Source organism: Leptodactylus fuscus, chromosome 6, assembly GCF_031893055.1.
Source record: "Leptodactylus fuscus isolate aLepFus1 chromosome 6, aLepFus1.hap2, whole genome shotgun sequence".
Classification (NCBI taxonomy): Eukaryota; Metazoa; Chordata; class Amphibia; order Anura; family Leptodactylidae; genus Leptodactylus; species Leptodactylus fuscus.
The window spans coordinates 17,093,209-17,111,138 of NC_134270.1; the positions used below are offsets into that span (position 1 = coordinate 17,093,209).

The 17,930-nt window shown below is 45.1% G+C and overlaps 1 pseudogene; it reads left to right on the forward strand.

Moving 5' to 3' along the window:
• Nucleotides 1-17,930, forward strand: part of LOC142209930 (uncharacterized) — a 520,021-nt pseudogene that overhangs the window by 98,958 nt on the left and 403,133 nt on the right.

Here is a 17,930-nt window from a genome sequence, read left to right on the forward strand (position 1 = left end):
AGTGTTTAATTTATATCTTTTTTTGGAGTGTGGGAGGAAACTTACGCAAAAACGGGGAGAACATAGAAACTCTTTGCAGGGGCACATTCAACATTTTATTAAACTTTTGTTTTTACATGATTTACATTTTTCTTTAGTTTCACTAGGGGACAAACCTGAGATGCCTTGATCACTTGTATAATACAGTGTAATACTTCTGTAACACTGATATTCAGTCTTTTAGGCATAATAGGAGTATGTACATGGCAGTCCAGAAGGCTACAGCCAGGCTTCAGGCTGGCATGGCTACTGCAGTAGCCCGCGGTTGGCCTATGGGCTGGTAGAGGGAACTCTTTTAACCCCTTCCTGACAGTAGACACCCAGCACTAATGCCCCCGGTTGTTGCCAACACCGATCGCGGGCATTAACCACTCCGGCACCTCGGTCAAAGATGACCAAGGCACCATTTTCCTGGTGACGCATGGGCGCCACCATTTTCCCTGTGATCGCCAGCACCCGGAGCAAGGTCCGGAGTCGGCGTCACATTGCCATGACAGCAAGGAGCCTTGTGAAGGCTCCCTGGGATGTCATACAATGGATTAGCATTCTTCTGCATTGCATTAGTGATCAGATCCCCTGGAGTTCAAGACCGCAAGGGGGTATATGAAATGCAAAAAAAAGTTTTTTAAAAAGTAAAAAAAAATAATAATATATAGGTGAAAGTTTGTGGGTTTGTGTGTTTGGATGTTTGTTCCTCAATCACAGCCAAACGGCTGAATGGATTTTGGGGAAATTTCACACACACCTACATATTTTCCAGGAAAAGGTAGTAGGCTACTTTAATTGAGGTCACTCACCCCAAATCGCCACTGTGACCCTCCAAAGATTCCTCCGGCACGGGCTGTAGAAGCTGGCATTCGGCCAGCGTTGGTCTGTCCATGCACCTCCTATTGGTGTATGGCAGGCTGTGGGCGGGCTCTGGAGCCAGGGCTGTGGCACCATAGGTTGGGGGCTGAATGTGGGCATGCCGATTAAGCAGGGGAAGACGGAGTAACATGGCGGCAGCACACATGCTCCCGGCGCCGCAGCTACACCAGGCCCCCTACACAGCTCGCGTACGGAGGAGGCTGCTGTACCCGACACACCACAGGTCAGTGCAGCGGGTACAGTGGGTTGGGGAGGGGAGGGGGTGTCCCGGAGGGGGGGGTCACCTCTTGCCCCAGCTTCATGCCCCAGCTTCGATGGACTCACCTTGCCGCGTTCCCCCGATGCTCTCTCCCCTTGCTCGCTGCACGTAGGTGTCGGGCGGCTGGCTGCGTATGGCAGGTACACTGCAGTCTACCTGCCTAGGCTGCAATACAAGCGCACGCCTGACAGGCCAGGGAGGCAGCGCGAGGCTCCGGCTGTCATAGCAACATGGCGCTGGCCCTCGCTCTGCCTCCTATACGCCACACGCGGCCAGCCGCCCGACACCGTTGTGAAGCGAGCGAGCGGAGAGAGCGGCGTGGGAGTGTGGCAGGGTGAGTCCAACTACACTGGGGATGAGGTGCTGGTGGGGGGGAATGAAGCTGGGAGCAGAGATGGGGGACCATGAATCTGGGGGCAGAGATGGGGGGCCATGAATCTGGGGGCAGAGATGGGGGGCCATGAATCTGGGGGCAGAGATGGGGGGCCATGAATCTGGGGGCAGAGATGGGGGGGCCATGAATCTGGGGGCAGAGATGGAGGGGACATGAATATGGAGGAAGAGATGGAGAACATGAATCTGGGGGCAGATGAATGGGGGAACAAAACCTGGTGGAAGATGAAGGGGGGACAAGCACCTAGAGGCAGAGATGTGGGGGGGGGGACAACAAACTGGGGGCAGAGATACAGGGAGACAAGAAACTGGGGCCAGAAATGGTGGGAAAAAAAATTGCGGGCAGGGATGGGGGTACAAGAAACTGGGGGCAGAGCTAGGGGGACAAGAAACTGGGGGCAGATGCAGGGAGGGAAAAGAAACTGGGGGCAGAAATAGGGGCACAAGAAACTGGGGGCAGAGCTAGGGGGACAAGAAACTGGGGGCAGATGCAGGGAGGGAAAAGAAACTGGGGGCAGAGATAGGGGCACAAGAAACTGGGGGCAGAGCTAGGGGGACAAGAAACTGGGGGCAGAGATAGGGGCACAAGAAACTGGGGGCAGAGCTAGGGGGACAAGAAACTGGGGGCAGAGATGGGGGTAATGTGGGTAACTGCTAATATATATATATATATATATATATATATATATGTATACATATATATACACTCACCGGCCACTTTATTAGGTACACCATGCTAGTAACGGGTTGGACCCCCTTTTGCCTTCAGAACTGCCTCAATTCTTCGTGGCATAGATACAACAAGGTGCTGGAAGCATTCCTCAGAGATTTTGGTCCATATTGAAATGATGGCATCACACAGTTGCCGCAGATTTGTCGGCTGCACATCCATGATGCGAATCTCCCGTTCCACCACATCCCAAAGATGCTCTATTGGATTGAGATCTGGTGACTGTGGAGGCCATTGGAGTACAGTGAACTCATTGTCATGTTCAAGAAACCAGTCTGAGATGATTCCAGCTTTATGACATGGCGCATTATCCTGCTGAAAGTAGCCATCAGATGGACATGGTCAGCAACAATACTCAGGTAGGCTTTGGCGTTGCAACGATGCTCAATTGGTACCAAGGGGCCCAAAGAGTGCCAAGAAAATATTCCCCACACCATGACACCACCACCACCAGCCTGAACCGTTGATACAAGGCAGGATGGATCCATGCTTTCATGTTGTTGACGCCAAATTCTGACCCTACCATCCGAATGTCGCAGCAGAAATTGAGACTCATCAGACCAGGCAACGTTTTTCCAATCTTCAATTGTCCAATTTCGATGAGCTTGTGCAAATTGTAGCCTCAGTTTCCTGTTCTTAGCTGAAAGGAGTGGCACCCGGTGTGGTCTTCTGCTGCTGTAGCCCATCTGCCTCAAAGTTCGACGTACTGTGCGTTCAGAGATGCTCTTCTGGCTACCTTGGTTGTAACGGGTGGCTATTTGAGTCACTGTTGCCTTTCTATCAGCTCAAACCAGTCTGGCCATTCTCCTCTGACCTCTGGCATCAACAACGCATTTCCGCCCACAGAACTGCCGCTCACTGGATGTTTTTTCTTTTTCGGACCATTCTCTGTAAACCCTAGAGATGGTTGTGCGTGAAAATCCCAGTAGATCAGCAGTTTCTCAAAATACTCAGACCAGCCCTTCTGGCACCAACAACCATGCCACGTTCAAAGGCACTCAAATCACCTTTCTTCCCCATACTGATGCTCGGTTTGAACTGCAGGAGATTGTCTTGACCATGTCTACATGCCTAAATGCACTGAGTTGCCGCCATGTGATTGGCTGATTAAAAATTAAGTGTTAATGAGCAGTTGGACAGGTGTACCTAATAAAGTGGCCGGTGAGTGTGTATATATATATATATATATATATATATATATATATATATATATATATATATTTTGGTAAAGTGTAAGGTGGTGGATGGAGTGTATATCTCTCCTCATCTTCTAGCAGAGCATAGTCTGCTGGAGCTCTTGTTCCTTATTATGGGCTGGCTTTTCTGGACTGGTGGGCAGGTTGGTAGTGGGAGCCTTCCAGTCCACACCCTTACTCCACCACGGGTTTTGCCCTGAGTCCAGGGCATTCACAGGTGAGCTTCCTTAGGGCTATTTACGGGGGAAGGAAGCTCAGTTATGCCTGATACACACAAGGAGTGTGTGAGGAAAACACTCCTGAGGAAAACAGGTACCTTGTGGACTTTGACCGGCTAATATGGTGACTCAACCTGCTGTAGGTCAGAGAGGTAACCTGCTGTATAGGTAGAGCCGGACAAGGCTTAGGGTTTTTTGTTGTTTTGTTTCTTTGCGGGTACAGTGTTTTATGCTGAAAACCCAAATAAAACACTGGACTTGTTTATCGTACTACTTGTCTGCATGGTGTCATTGCCGTTCCCAACCGTGTGAGCTGAACCCCTTACAATATATATATATATGTTTAAATATGTTAAAAGTTCAAATCACCCTCCTTCCCTAGAACGCATATAAAAGTACTTAAATACTGTGAAACACATAGACATTAGTTATCCCTGTGTCTGTAAACTCACGCTCTAGAAATCTATAAAAATATTTGTCCCGTACGATAAACGCTATAGCGGGAGAAAAAGCCAAAAGTGCCAAATCGGGTGTCAGAATATCGCAACTGTTAAAATAAAAAAATTTTTTAACACAGTTTTGGATTTTTGTTAAGGGGTTGAAATGTAAATAAAACCATATAAATTTGGTATCCCTGGAATCGTACTGAAATATGGAATACAGGTGACATGTCATTTTTGCTGCACAGTGAACGCCGTAAAAACGAAGCCCGTAAGAATGTCGCACAAATGCACCTTTTCTTCAGATCCACCTCATTCTGACTTTTTTTTCCAGCTTCCCAGTACATTATATAGAATACTTAATGGCGGCATCATGAAGAACAATTTGTTCCGCAAACATTAAGACCTCATATGGCTCTGAGAGTGGAGAAATAAAAAAGTTATGGGGTCTGGAAGGAGGGGAGTCAAAAACGAAAATGAAATATGCCGTCGGGGGAAGGGGTTAAGAAATCAGATTTATTCATTCACTATAGTTGCGACAGGGATAATAATAATACATTTTATTTATGGTATATAGCGCCAACATATTCCGCAGCGCTGTACAATTTGTGGGGTTCAAGTACAGACATAAAGATACATTACAAAGAAGTAGTCACTTCACACAATGGGACTGAGGGCCCTGCTCGCAAGACCTTACAATCTATGAGGTAGAGGGGGTGACACATGAGGTAGCAGGGGTGGCATCGGAGGTAGAATTGCTTATACAATGGTCAGACAATTCTGTAATAGAGGTGACTGTCATTACACAAACATAAAACTATGAGCTGTCACCAGTCGTGTCCTTTAATGTGTAGATGGTGCCTGGATATATAAAGTTAGTCTAAAATGGCATCATATCATGTGGGGTAATGTGGGAGCTGAAACAGAGGAGGGTTCATTTTAGGGATTCTAATGATGGTACTGAAGAGTTTACATTAGGAATTGTGATAGGCCTGTCTGAAAAGATGTGTCTTTAGTTTGCGCTTGAAGCTGTAGAAATTGGGAGTTAATCTGATTGTCCGGGGTAGAGCATTCCAGAGAAGTGGTGCAACTCGGGAGAAGTCTTGTATACGAGCGTGGGAGGTTCTGATAATAGAGGATGTAAGTGTTAGGTCATTGAATGAACGAAGAGCACGGGTTGGTAGACGGAGATGAGGGAGGAAATGTAGGGAAGTGCAGCATTATGGAGAGCCTTGTGGATGAAGGTGATTGTATTGTATTCTGTAATGGATAGGCAGCCAATGTAAGTGACTGGCACAGCCCGGAGGGATTGCGGTAGCGTCTAGACCAGTGATGGTGAACCTTTTTGAGACCGAGTGACCAAACTGCAACCCAAAACCCACTAAATTAGTGCAAGGTGTCAACACGGCAATTTAACCTTACTACTCTGCGGATCCACAATTGCAGACAGTTACGTATCCACAAATTACAGTCGTGTGAATGGGGCTTTACAGAGTTTGTACTGAAAGGTAAAAGTCTTTGCATTTGGTACTTTTGAACAATTAATGTTCACTATTTACATTGCACAGGATCTGTTTTATAGTGACTGTGCAATGTAATTACATCCTGTACTAATATTATGTCTGCTATAAAACAAATACTGTGTGATATAAATAGTGAGGGGAACCCACACAGTACAATCTGCCCCACAGTCTTCCCCACACAGTACAATCTGCCCCACAGTCTTCCCCACACTGTACAATCTGCCCCACAGTGGCTCACACAGTATTATATGCTCCACAGTAGCCCCTCCCCACACAGTATTAAATGCTCCACAGTAGCCACCTCTCCCCACACACACAGCAGACCCACACAATTATACTTAGCTCAAGTCCCATGAAGAGCCGCTAAACATGCTCCTCCTTTTGACTTACGTCATCACGCCTGCATCGGGGCAGAGGTCACACTCAGCACATACAACTGAAAGAAGGGATCTGTCCCAGATTCTCTGTTAGTGAGCGATCCGGGCAATGGCGAGAGTGTCAAGTGAGATGGCTATTTGTGCCCTCTCTGGCACGTGTGTCATAGGTTCGCCATCATGGGTCTAGCCCTTTTCTTTCCAAGGACGTAGCTCTACATCCTCCCAGCGTGTCACTTGCCTAGCCGAGGACGTAGCTGCTACGTCCTTACTTCTAATACCCATATCTCTGGACTCTTTTGGACTATGAAGATAATTTTAGATTCATTTTAAAGGTGAGAATCTCATCTGTAAAATGATATCAAGTTCTTCATGTTAATCTTTACTGTGCCAAAGGGATTCACTGTTGAAAACGCTATTGGAGATTGAGATCTCATTGAGATCTCAATTCCCGACAGCGTTTTTAACAGCAATTCGCTAAAAATCTGTAAGGGCTATTATTAAGATCTTGGTATTATTTTAAAAATGAGATTCTCATCTTTAAAATGAATCTAAAATTATTTTCATAGCCCAAACGAGTCATGAGATACAGGACTTCAAATCCCCCCCCCTCCTGTCCCAGGAAACATCAGTGAAACAGGAAGGGGGAGGAGGAGCAGCCTGCAGCATGCACAGAGACAGAGAAGCATTTTCTCTGTCCCTGTGCACAACCTGTATGTGACCGGGGGGGGGGCTGATTCAGTCCCTATTTCCCCCCTTCTGTCAATCAAAGAGCATACTGTACTTTTGCTCTTTGATTGTCACATACAGGTATAATATAATTCCCCCCTGAGCTTTACTAGTGGGGTATTCTTATGTTATACCCCCTTAACATAACCAGGAAGTTTATTGGTGCTGTGACCCACACATTTACCATTGTCCAGGTCGCAACGCCAAAAAAAAGTCGCACCAAACACTTACACTACAAAATCATGAATAAAGTCATGAATAAAGTTTACATTTCACCCAATCCCTGTCCTGTCCATACCTGAACTTTCTAGAGTAAAATGCGTCTCTAGTGATATCTGTTACACGCTAAAATAATAGTGATAACGATTATCACTAGAGATGAACGTATAGATTGCTAAAATTTTTATAGGGGATGGAAAATAATATTTTTATGTAAAGTCCTATTTAACCACTTCAATACCGGGCCAATTTGTGGTCTAGGACCAAACACATTTTAGGTTTATTTTGTATGTGCGATTTTGGGGGCTGTAACATTTTTCCCGTATGTCTCAGTCAACTAATTTTTGCGTTTTTTTTCGGGGCTTTATTTTTATGTTGCTTTTATTTTCAAATGTGTTTTAATTTTTTTATATCCGGGAAAATATAAACATAATAGGAGGGAAATTGTGTCTGGTTTTCAATTTTTTTTTTTTTTTTTATTTAACCCCTTCCCGACATGCGCTGTAATAGTATGGCGCATGTCGGGTCTGTAACTATGGCGACCGCCCGGGAGCCGGGCGGCCGCCATAGCCGCCGGGTGTCCCCGGACCGATCGGAGGCATTAACCCCTCCGGCGCCGCGGTCAAAGGCGCATGGGCTCCGCCATTTTGGCCGGGATCGCCGGCTCCTGGAGCATGCTCCAGGGCTGACGTCCCGTTGCCATGACAGCCGGGAGCCTTGTACAGGCTCCCAGGCTTGTCTGCAAAGCCTCTCTTTTGCAGGCTGGTCTATGCAGCCTGCAAAAGAAAGGATGCTTTTTTGCAATGCATTGCAATGCATTAGCATTGTAATGCATTGCATTAGTGATCAGACCCCCTGGGGTTCAACACCCCTAGGGGGTCTAATAAATGCAAAAAAATAAATAAAAAAAAGTAAAAAAAAATATAAAAAAATATAAAAAGAATTAAAAGTTCAAATCACCCCCCTTTCCCTAGAACACATATAAAAGTAGTTAAAAACTGTGAAACATATACATGTTAGGTATCCCCGCGTCTGAAATCGCCCGCTCTACAAATCTATAAAAATATTTTTCCTGTTCGGTAAACACCGTAGCGGGAAAAATAGTCGAAAGTGCCAAACCGCCGTTTTTTCACTGTTTTGATTCTGATAAAAATTTGAATAAAAAGTGATCAAAGCAATAACATTTCCCGAAAATGGTAGAACTAAAAAGTACACCCGGCCCCGCAAAAAAGACGCCCTATGCATCCCCGTACACTTACGTATAAAAAAGTTACGTCTGTCGGAATATGGCAACTTTTAGAAAAAAATTTTTTTAACACAGTTTTGGAATTTTTTTTATGGGTCAAAATGTAAATAAAACCATATAAATTTGGTATCCCTGGAACCATACCGAAACACAGAATATAGGGGACATGTCATTTTGGCTGCACAGTGAACGCCGTAAAACTAAAGCTCGTAAGAAAGTCGCAGAAATGCATTTTTTCTTCAAATCCACCCCATTCTGAATTTTTTTCCTGCTTCGCAGTACATTATATAGAATAATTAATGGTAGCATCATGAAGAAAAATTTGTCCCGCAAAAATTAAGACCTCATATGGCTCTGGGAGCGGAGAAATAAAAAAGTTATGGGGTTTAGAAGGAGGGGAGTCAAAAACGAAAAACGAAAATCAAAAAATGCCATCGGCGGGAAGGGGTTAATAACACAAAGTGTCACTGAAAAACTTTATAATATAGTTTTTCTTCTCCGGTTACGGTAATTTTTATTTTGTATGGTGTTGTTTTGGGTGGGGCTGTAACCTTTAATAACGGCGTTTTATTAGCGTATTATTCATTTTTTTTAATTATTATTTTATTTACATTTTTTTTTAACTTTTTTATTGTATATTTATTTATTTATTTTTTCAGATTGTGTCCCCATAAGGTAATAAGAGTCCTTTGGGGACATCTGATCACTTTTTTTTTTGTACTGGAGGCTGATTTCTCCTATAATTGGGGCTGCTACATTTTTTTTTTTAATTGTAATTTTTATTGAAAGGATTTTTGTAAAATACAATACAACACAAGAGTTGAAAACCTAAAAAACATAAACATGAAGCAATGCATATACCGTCAAATAGACTGGAAATGTATACACATCACAAAAAACTGAGAGTAGAAATGAGGGGGTGGGGGAGGAAGGGAAGGGGAAGGAGTCAGCAGAGATCATTCAAAATACAGTATGCGTCCCAAGATGACCATATAGCCTGGAACGCTTCAACAGTATGGTTAAGTGTGGCTGTCAAGTTCTCCATGCTACGGACATCCTTAACTCGGGCTACAAGATCAGAGCCAGAGGGAGGAGAGGCACTCTTCCATCGGAGAGCGATGAGAGTTTTGGCTGCGGTACAGAGATAAAGAAACAAATTAGAGGTGTGCTTACCCAGATGAGCAGGGGGGAGATTGAGGAGATAGATGAAGGGGTCTAAAGGGACACCTTGAATAAATAGAGACTTGACCTCCAGCCAGAACAGACGGATCCCTGGACAGTCCCAAAAAATACGATACAGGGTACCCACTCCTGCCCGGCAACGCCAATACTGGGAAGAAATGTTAGGATTAAGGGAGTGGAGCAAGGCTGGGGTATGGTACCAGTGCATAAGTAGCTTGTACCGAGTCTTCCTGAACGTAACACAGGTGGAGGATTTAGCTGCACGGGACCAGATCATTTGCCATTGGTTTGGGGAGATCTGCCTGTTCAAGGCCCCAGACCACCATTTCCATATATTTATGCGATATGGGGTCCTGCCGTCCAGAGGAGGAGAGGATACCATAAATGCCAGAGATAAGGCCTGCAGTAGAGGTGCCCGCAGTTTTTCAAAGACAGTCGGTGGGGACACCATCAGAGAGCCGTACTGGGTAAAAGCAAAATGGACAATCTGCTGGTAATGCAACCATTCAGTGGCAGGTAGATGTAGATGTAGTTCTGACACAAAATACTCAAAGGGCCTAAGCACCAACGTCAGCGGGTCTATTAAGTCAGCAACACGGAAAAGGCCAAGCCTACTCCATGGTCGCACCAAAGCTGACGTATGTCCCTCCGGTAAGAGGGGGTTGTACAAAAAGGAAATCATAGACGAACACTGGGAGGCCAGGGGAAAGATTTTAGAGCAGGTAATCCAAATGGCCCTTGTGAAGCGTATAGGACCCAAAAGAGGAGTGGACGGAAGGAGAGAGGAACGGGACCACAGAAACGCATTGGGATGCATCGGAGCCATCCAGAGTTTCTCTATCTCAACTCATTTGGTATAGGCCTGCCGGGCTGACCAAAATGGTAGGCAGCGCAAGTGAGTAGCCCAATAATAATGCAATACGTGCGGTACCGCCAATCCCCCCTCCTCCCTACCAGGTATGGTATGTATGAACTCCTCATATATTGCAGTTTTTTAGAAAGTACATTTTGTTTGCAGAAAGGGATTGCTTGAGTCACACTTTAGTGGAAAGATTGAATTTTTGCACAATTTTTGCTAGGAATCTCTGTTTGCCACAACGTTGCATGAAGGTGGTTGTATATATGAAACATTAAGTTGTGTTTTTATATATGGTATATATGGTAAAAGTTAGATTTTTTAGGTGCAGTATAGATTTTTATCATATTAGTGAATAATAGAGATGAGCGAACAGTGTTCTATCGAACACATGTTCGATCGGATATCACACTGTTCGCCATGTTCGAATCGAACACCGCGTGGTAAAGTGCGCCATTACTCGATTCCCCTCCCACCTTCCCTGGAGCCTTTTTTGCTCCAATAACAGCGCAGGGTAGGTGGGACAGGAACTACGACACCGGTGACGTTGAAAAAAGTAGGCAAAACCCATTGGCTGCCGAAAACACGTGTCCACTGATTTAAAAGAACAGCGACGCCCAGGTTTGCGTCATTCTGAGCTTGCAATTCACCGGGGACGGAAGTTTCCGTCCAGTTAGCTAGGGCTAAGATTCTGGTAGGCAGGGGTAGAATAGGATAGGAAGGAGAAGATAACCAACAGCTCTTGTAAGAGCTAAATTCCAGGGAGAAGCTTGTTAGTGTAACGTGGCACTGACGGGCTCAATCGCCGCAACCCAGCTTTCCCAGGATCCTGAATGGAATACACTGACAGTGTATTCCCGTATACCCTATATATACCCCCGATCCACGTTCCAATGGTGAGCCCCCCCACCTTCACCCCAGAAATACACTGGAAGTCCCCTAGCAATAGAATTGGGGGTATATACACCCACTATGTTTGCTACTGCCATATAGTGCCATTGTCTGACTGGAAATTCAAAGAATATATTGGGGTTATGTGCACCCACAATTTTTGCTACTGGTATATAGTGCCATTTTCTGACTGGGAATTCAAAGACTATATTGGGGTTACGTGCACCCACAATTTTTGCTACTGCCATATAGTGCCAGTTTCTGAGTGGAAATTCCCCAAATAATTTGGGGATACATTCACCCTACATCTCAGGCTCTTTCCATATTCACCCAGGTTGTCAGTGCTGCACCAGCTCGTTCCCAGACAGGCCCCAGGTGTAGCAGGGAAAAAAAAATGCCATCTCAGCCAGGATGGCATCCCTGACCTCGGAGGCACTGTGCTGTCTGTCCCCCAAGCTGATGAGCTTCAGCACGGCCTGCTGATGTCTCCCCACGCCAGTGTTCTGGGGTGGAGGTTGCAGCGTCGTAGGGTTTCAGTCTACCCCTGCCATGAATTTTGGCCTGGGAGAGGAGATAGGGTACCTCAGTTTGCACCCCGGGACCAGACTCCACCACATTCACCCTGCCTGTCCTTAAAGATAAGCAGCATCCCTGACCACAGGCGCTTGTCCAAGTGTCGGTGGTCAAGTGGACCTTGCAGCAAAGCGCGGAACTAATGGCTCACCTGATGTTGAGTGACACGTGCTGGTGCAAGGCGGGGACGCCACACCGGGAGAAGTTGTGACGGCTAGGGACGGCATAGCGAGGTGCCACAGTTACCATCAGGTCCGGGAAGGCCGGAGTTTCAACAAGCCGGAACGCCAACATCTCCTGGGCTAGCAGTTTAGCGATGTTGGCGTTCAAGGCTTGCGTGGGTGGGTGGTTAGCGGTGTATTTCTGCCGGCGCTCCAATGTCTGAGAGATGGTGGGTTGTTGTAAAGAAGCACCTGATGGTGCCTTTGATGGTACAGGAGAAGGAGATAAGACAGGAACAGGGGAGGATGAGGGAGAAGTCAACAAAGTGGCGGAGGCAGATGAAGTGATGTCCTGGCTTGTCCTCTGGAGTGCATCGCCAGCACTGTGAGCAGAGGCAGTGGCATGAACGGTGGGCGACGTTTGTCCTGCCGTTGCTGCCTGCCACTGATTCCAGTGCTTGGATTCCAAATGACGGTGCATTGAAGTGGTGGACATATTGCTCTTCTCAGAGCCCCTACTCGATTTCGAGAGGCAAATTGTGCAGACGACACTATATCTGTCCTCGGCGCATTCCTTGAAAAACTCCACACCTTCGAGAAACGTGCCCTCAAGGCGGGAGTTTTTCGGGGCTGAGTACAAACTGGAACATCTTGGGAGATTCCGGGTGTGGCCTGGCTTCGCCTAAGCTGCTGACGTCTGCCTCTAGCTACCCTTTTTGGTGCTGCACCTGCCTCAACATCCACACTACTTTCCCAGCTTGACATCCGCCTTGTCCAGGTGGGGTCGGTGTCCTCGTCGTCCACCACCTCCTCTTCCAACTCCTGTCTCACCTCCTCCTCCTGCACAATGCGCATGTCAACTGGCTGCCCTGACAGCAACTGCGTCTCATCGTCGTCGATGAGGGTGGGTTGCTGGTCATCCGCCACCAAATCGACCGGAGATGGAGGAGACTCTAGTGTTTGAGCATCTGGACACAGATACTCGTCTGTTAGGTCCGTGGAATCACGAAATGGAGGGGCAGGTTGCGGTACAGTCAAAGGAAGGGAGAACAGCTCTGGGGAGCAGGGACAGTTGGGGTTATTGTTCTGGGAAGATTGGGAATTTTGGGTGGAAGGAGGACAAGACTGTTGGGTAAGAGGAGGAGAGGAGGTAGAGGCTGACTAGCTGGTGGACAATGTGCTTTAAGCGTTATCCGACAGCCATTGCAAGACCTGTTCCTGGTTCTTGGGCCTACTAAGGTTTGTACCATTCAGCCTAGTTAATGTGGAACTTTTGTGCAAAGCGCAGAACTTAGGGCCCGCCTGATGTTAAGGGACACACGCTGGTACAAGGCTCAACTCACCCTAAGGGCCAAAAACACTGCTGGTGCAAGGCTCTACTCATGCCAAGGGCCTCAATCTCTGCTGGTAGCTCAGTTTAAGGTCCTGTAACTTTGTTTGGAAGGGCTCATGTTAAGGGCTAGAAAAGTCAATTTTGGAAGGTCTTACCACATCACACACACACACACACACACACACACACACACACACTCAAAATGACAGTTAAGGGTGAGGGCTTTTGGATTTCCCATTGACTATTCCATCCGTGGTTGTCATGGGGAACGTGATTTAAAGGGGTGGTTGTTACTGTTTGTTGAGCTTAAATTGGGGTTTGTGTCCATCCATTTGGGGAGTAAAGAAGGTTTCCAGGTATTTTCCCACTTTGATAGAGGTTTTTTGGAGTGTGTAAAGTGTGTAGTTGTTAGGCTGTGATGTTGGGGTAATAGAGGGTCTTTGGTGTGTTAGATGCCCCCAGACATGCTTGCCCTGCTGTCCCAGTGTCATTCCAGAGGTGTTGGCATAATTTCCTATGGTGTCATAGTGGACTTGGTGACCCTCCTGAGACGGATTTGGGTTTCCCCCTTAACGAGTATATGTTCCCCATAGACTATAATGGGGTTTGAAACCCGTTCGAACACTCGAACAGTGAGCGGCTGTTCGAATCGGATTTCGAACCTCGAACATTTTAGTGTTCGCTCATCTCTAGTGAATAACAGCAAAATTTTGCTTGTCTTCTGTATTCGTGTTTTTGGGAGTCCGAGCTCTTGTTGTAGTTGTTTGCAGTACATATAGTATATATACACATTGTCTATACCTTAAACTATTATTATAAATGTATTTTGTATATGAATGTTAGATTGAATATGAGTTTTAAGCGCAAATATGTGTTTTAGTGTATTTTTTCAAAAATGTCACAAAGTTGCATGAAGGTGGAGGTGGCTATTGATGATTCATTGAGACATATACCGTGTTTCCACGAAAATAGGACGTACCCCGAAAGTAAGGCATGGAAGACATTTTGCTGCCTTGCCTAATATAAGGCGCTCCCCCGAAAATAAGGCGTACTGAATAGAAATGAATGGAAGTAGCCGGCAAGCGGGGGGTTAATCGGCGTGCCGGGCGCTTCCATTCATTTCTATGGGAGCGTGTGTGGGCACCGACCGGAGGCATTAGCGCTGGGTGTCTGCTGACACCAGCAGACACCAGGCGGCTATGGCGGCCGCCCGACTCCCGGGTGGCCGGCATAGTTAAACACCCGGATCCTGCCGGGTGTTTAACTATGCCAGCCACTCGGGAGTCGGGCGGCCGCCATAGCCACCTGGTGTCAGCAGACATCCAGCGCTAATGCCTCCGGTCGGTGCCCACACCGACCGTGGGCATTAACCCTTCTGGCGCCGGTGATCGCCGGCACCTGGAGCATGCTCCAGGGCCGACATCATGTTGGCATGACAGCCGGGAGCCTTGTAAAAGCTCCCCGGCCTGTCTGCACTGCTTTTCTTTTGCAGGCTGCTCTATGCAGCCTGCAAAAGAAATGATGATTTTTTTGCAATGCAATTGCAAAGGTCTGATCACTAATGCATTACATTGCATTAGTGATCAGACCTTTATAATTGCATTGCAAAAAATCGTCATTTCTTTTGAAGGCAGGTTGCCTGTCTGTAATGTATTACAGGGGGTTAATAAATGCAAAAAAAGAAAAAAAAATATATATATAAAAAAATAAAAGTATTAAAAATTCAAATCAACCCATTTCCCTAGAACACATATAAAAGTATGTAAATACTGTGAAACACATACCGTACATGTTAGGTACCCCTGTGTCCAAAATCGCCTGCTCTACAAATCTATAAAAATATTTTTATACTGTACAGAATTTAATAAATTTTAATTTTTATATTTAGCAATATATGTGAATTCTTCTTTGAAAAAAAATAAGACACCCCCTGAAAATAAGACATGGCGCATCTTTGGGAGCAAAAATTAATATAAGACACCGTCTTATTTTCGGGGAAACAGGGTATAATTTTCAAGTTGTCTACTTTCAAAAAATATATAGGGTTTAGGGGTTCACTTACTTTTCACAGTGTGTATTCCCTACATTTTATAGGATGATACTGATAGGGACATATGGATCCCTCCGTATGTTGTAGAGGCCCTAATTAGATAATTAATTAACAGGCCTAGATGGACTGAAGCCATCTTTCTTTTAGGCCTGGAGAACTGATTAAGACACAAGATGATGGTGTATTAAAAGAGTTCTGATTTTATTGTAAGAAAAAGGTAGTTTAAATACATTACAGACAAAGAGCTGGCTTGGCTATTCTAATCAGTACAATCATGATTGGTTATAGAGATATAAGACAAGCCTGGCACATGGCTATTGGCTGAGGCTCATTATAATCTGCATCTCATTATAGCTTTCCACACTGGGATGGACTTTCCCATGAAACAAAGAAGGATTCAAAATACTTATGTGTGAGCTAACATCCCAGACTATGTCTATATGTATATATCATGGCAAAAGAGATAAGATGACACGTTCCATAGACTCTGTGTCTATACACACACTAAGTGACCTTCATATACCATAAAATATGACAGAGTGCCCAGATACCATAAGATTAATACTTTTGTTGGTTATGTGTCCATACATCATGTAAAGGAGATAAAAGATATACAAAATCAGCTGCATCTTCTCAAAATGAGGCCCTTGAGAGATAAGGATTAGCAACCTATGCATTAACGTTCATTATCACATTCCTTAAAGTCTAACAAGGGGCCTCCTTGACTTAAGCAGAAAAATACATACTTATACAGTTTATATGTGAAAGATTACAAGATGGCTGCCAAAATACAAAGATGGAGGACTTAACTCTAACAATACTTCTTAACATTTCCAGCTTCAAAGCAGATTTTTGTTCCTTCCAGTTCTAGTGATTTTCTGAAGACACGTGCATGCGGGTGTAGGCCATAGTGATATGAATGAACACTGCACATGTTGAACTCTCAGGAGGTTTTGTGAATATAATTTATTGTTTGGTTTCCACTTTTAACAACTAATATACATTTATTTGCATTTTTTCATAAAACATTCACTTTGAATCAAAATTGCATGAAGGTGCCTGTTCGTAAACAGTACCAAGTGGCATTGAGACATTGCTGCAGGTGTCTACTTTAAGAAGATATATAGGTATGGATGCTTTTTTAATGTTGCAATTTAGCTTTGATTTACCCATCTCAAAACTGTGAAAATTGCTCTGGCTAATGGAGGTGCAAAATTTCCAGAGACCCTTGGCAGTGAAAGGGCTAGACTGATAGATGACCCTGGCCGCTGCATCATGGGATCATGTGGATACATTAGCATTACCTGCACGACCACCATGACAAATATATTTGTCATGAATCAGAAAGGGAACTTAAACCTGGGATTTGCAGAGCCCCTATATCATGTACTGCAATACTCCTGCACTGCAGTACAATGCCGATATATTCCTTATGTTATTGGGATTGTTAGTCAGACCTCATCGCAAGGAGCCGAGTGGTGAAAAGGACAGCGCTGCACTGTTATGGGAATCATTGGGAAGGGCTTAACCTCAGGAGTTACGTAAAGTTACTACCATTTACCTCTCCTGGAGTTAAAGAAACGGTGTAAACCTGTCGCATTTGGCTGTCTGTGCCACATCAGGGAGGTAGAGACAGGACTATTCCCATCTGAGCCATGAAAGGCCACTTACGTTTCTTTAAGCTCAAACTCCTCTTGCTATTAGGTAAAAACTTTTTTCATTTCCTGTTATTGCAGAATATTATTTTTTATTCTATTTAAATAGATGTCATCCTCGGCCTCTGGTGATGGGGAGTCCTTTAGAAGAAAAACATCTTCCAAACGGAAATATCTCTGCAGAATTTTTGAGATTCCGCTACCTGACAGATCTGAGTAGAACACCTGCCGTCAGTATCGTCCCAAGGGTCCCTCTGATGAACCGTCTATCAAAGATGTAGTAATTTGGGTAAAGGAATATCTCCAAGACTGAAAGAAGGAGCTAAAGGATTCTACATCTTAAAAAGCCCAGACGCGCTGAGCCATTTAGATCAGTATTACACTTGGATGAGGAGTTCCAAGTTCTAGATGAGACCTATTCTTCAGAAGCTTATTAAATCTATCATCTCAGGTGACCTTGATGTTGATCCTGGGGAAGCTTCAGCATAGGGGGCTTAGGGCATTTACAGTGGATGCAAGTTGCAAAAAGCAATGATGGCTGAATGAAAGCACCCGGAGAGAGCCGTTGTACTATCCAGGAATTTTTAAACCTTATTTCCTAGGACAAGTTTGTGAAATGGGGTTCACCACCAATAGTCTATATTGAGGTAATGAAGATTTCTTGCTGCCTATACTACCCTCGGATGATGGATCCAACCTACAGGATCCGATGGACAGGAGGGCAGAATGCTTTCTTAGGTGATCTTATTCAGCTGCTTCTGACCATTGCTCTGTTGGGGTCACTTCCAGTGAGGGAGCTATGCGGAAGGTCAGGTTATCATCTGCTAGGAAGTACTTCAAAAATCAGTAACGGAAGATCTGCAGAAATATGTAATGAAGGAGGTCCCAGTTCTTCATCGAGGGTCTGGCATCTATTCTCCAGATTTCTTGGTGCCAAATTCTTCAGGGGACTGGAGAATGATAATCAACTTAAGATACTTCAACAGACATAGCCTC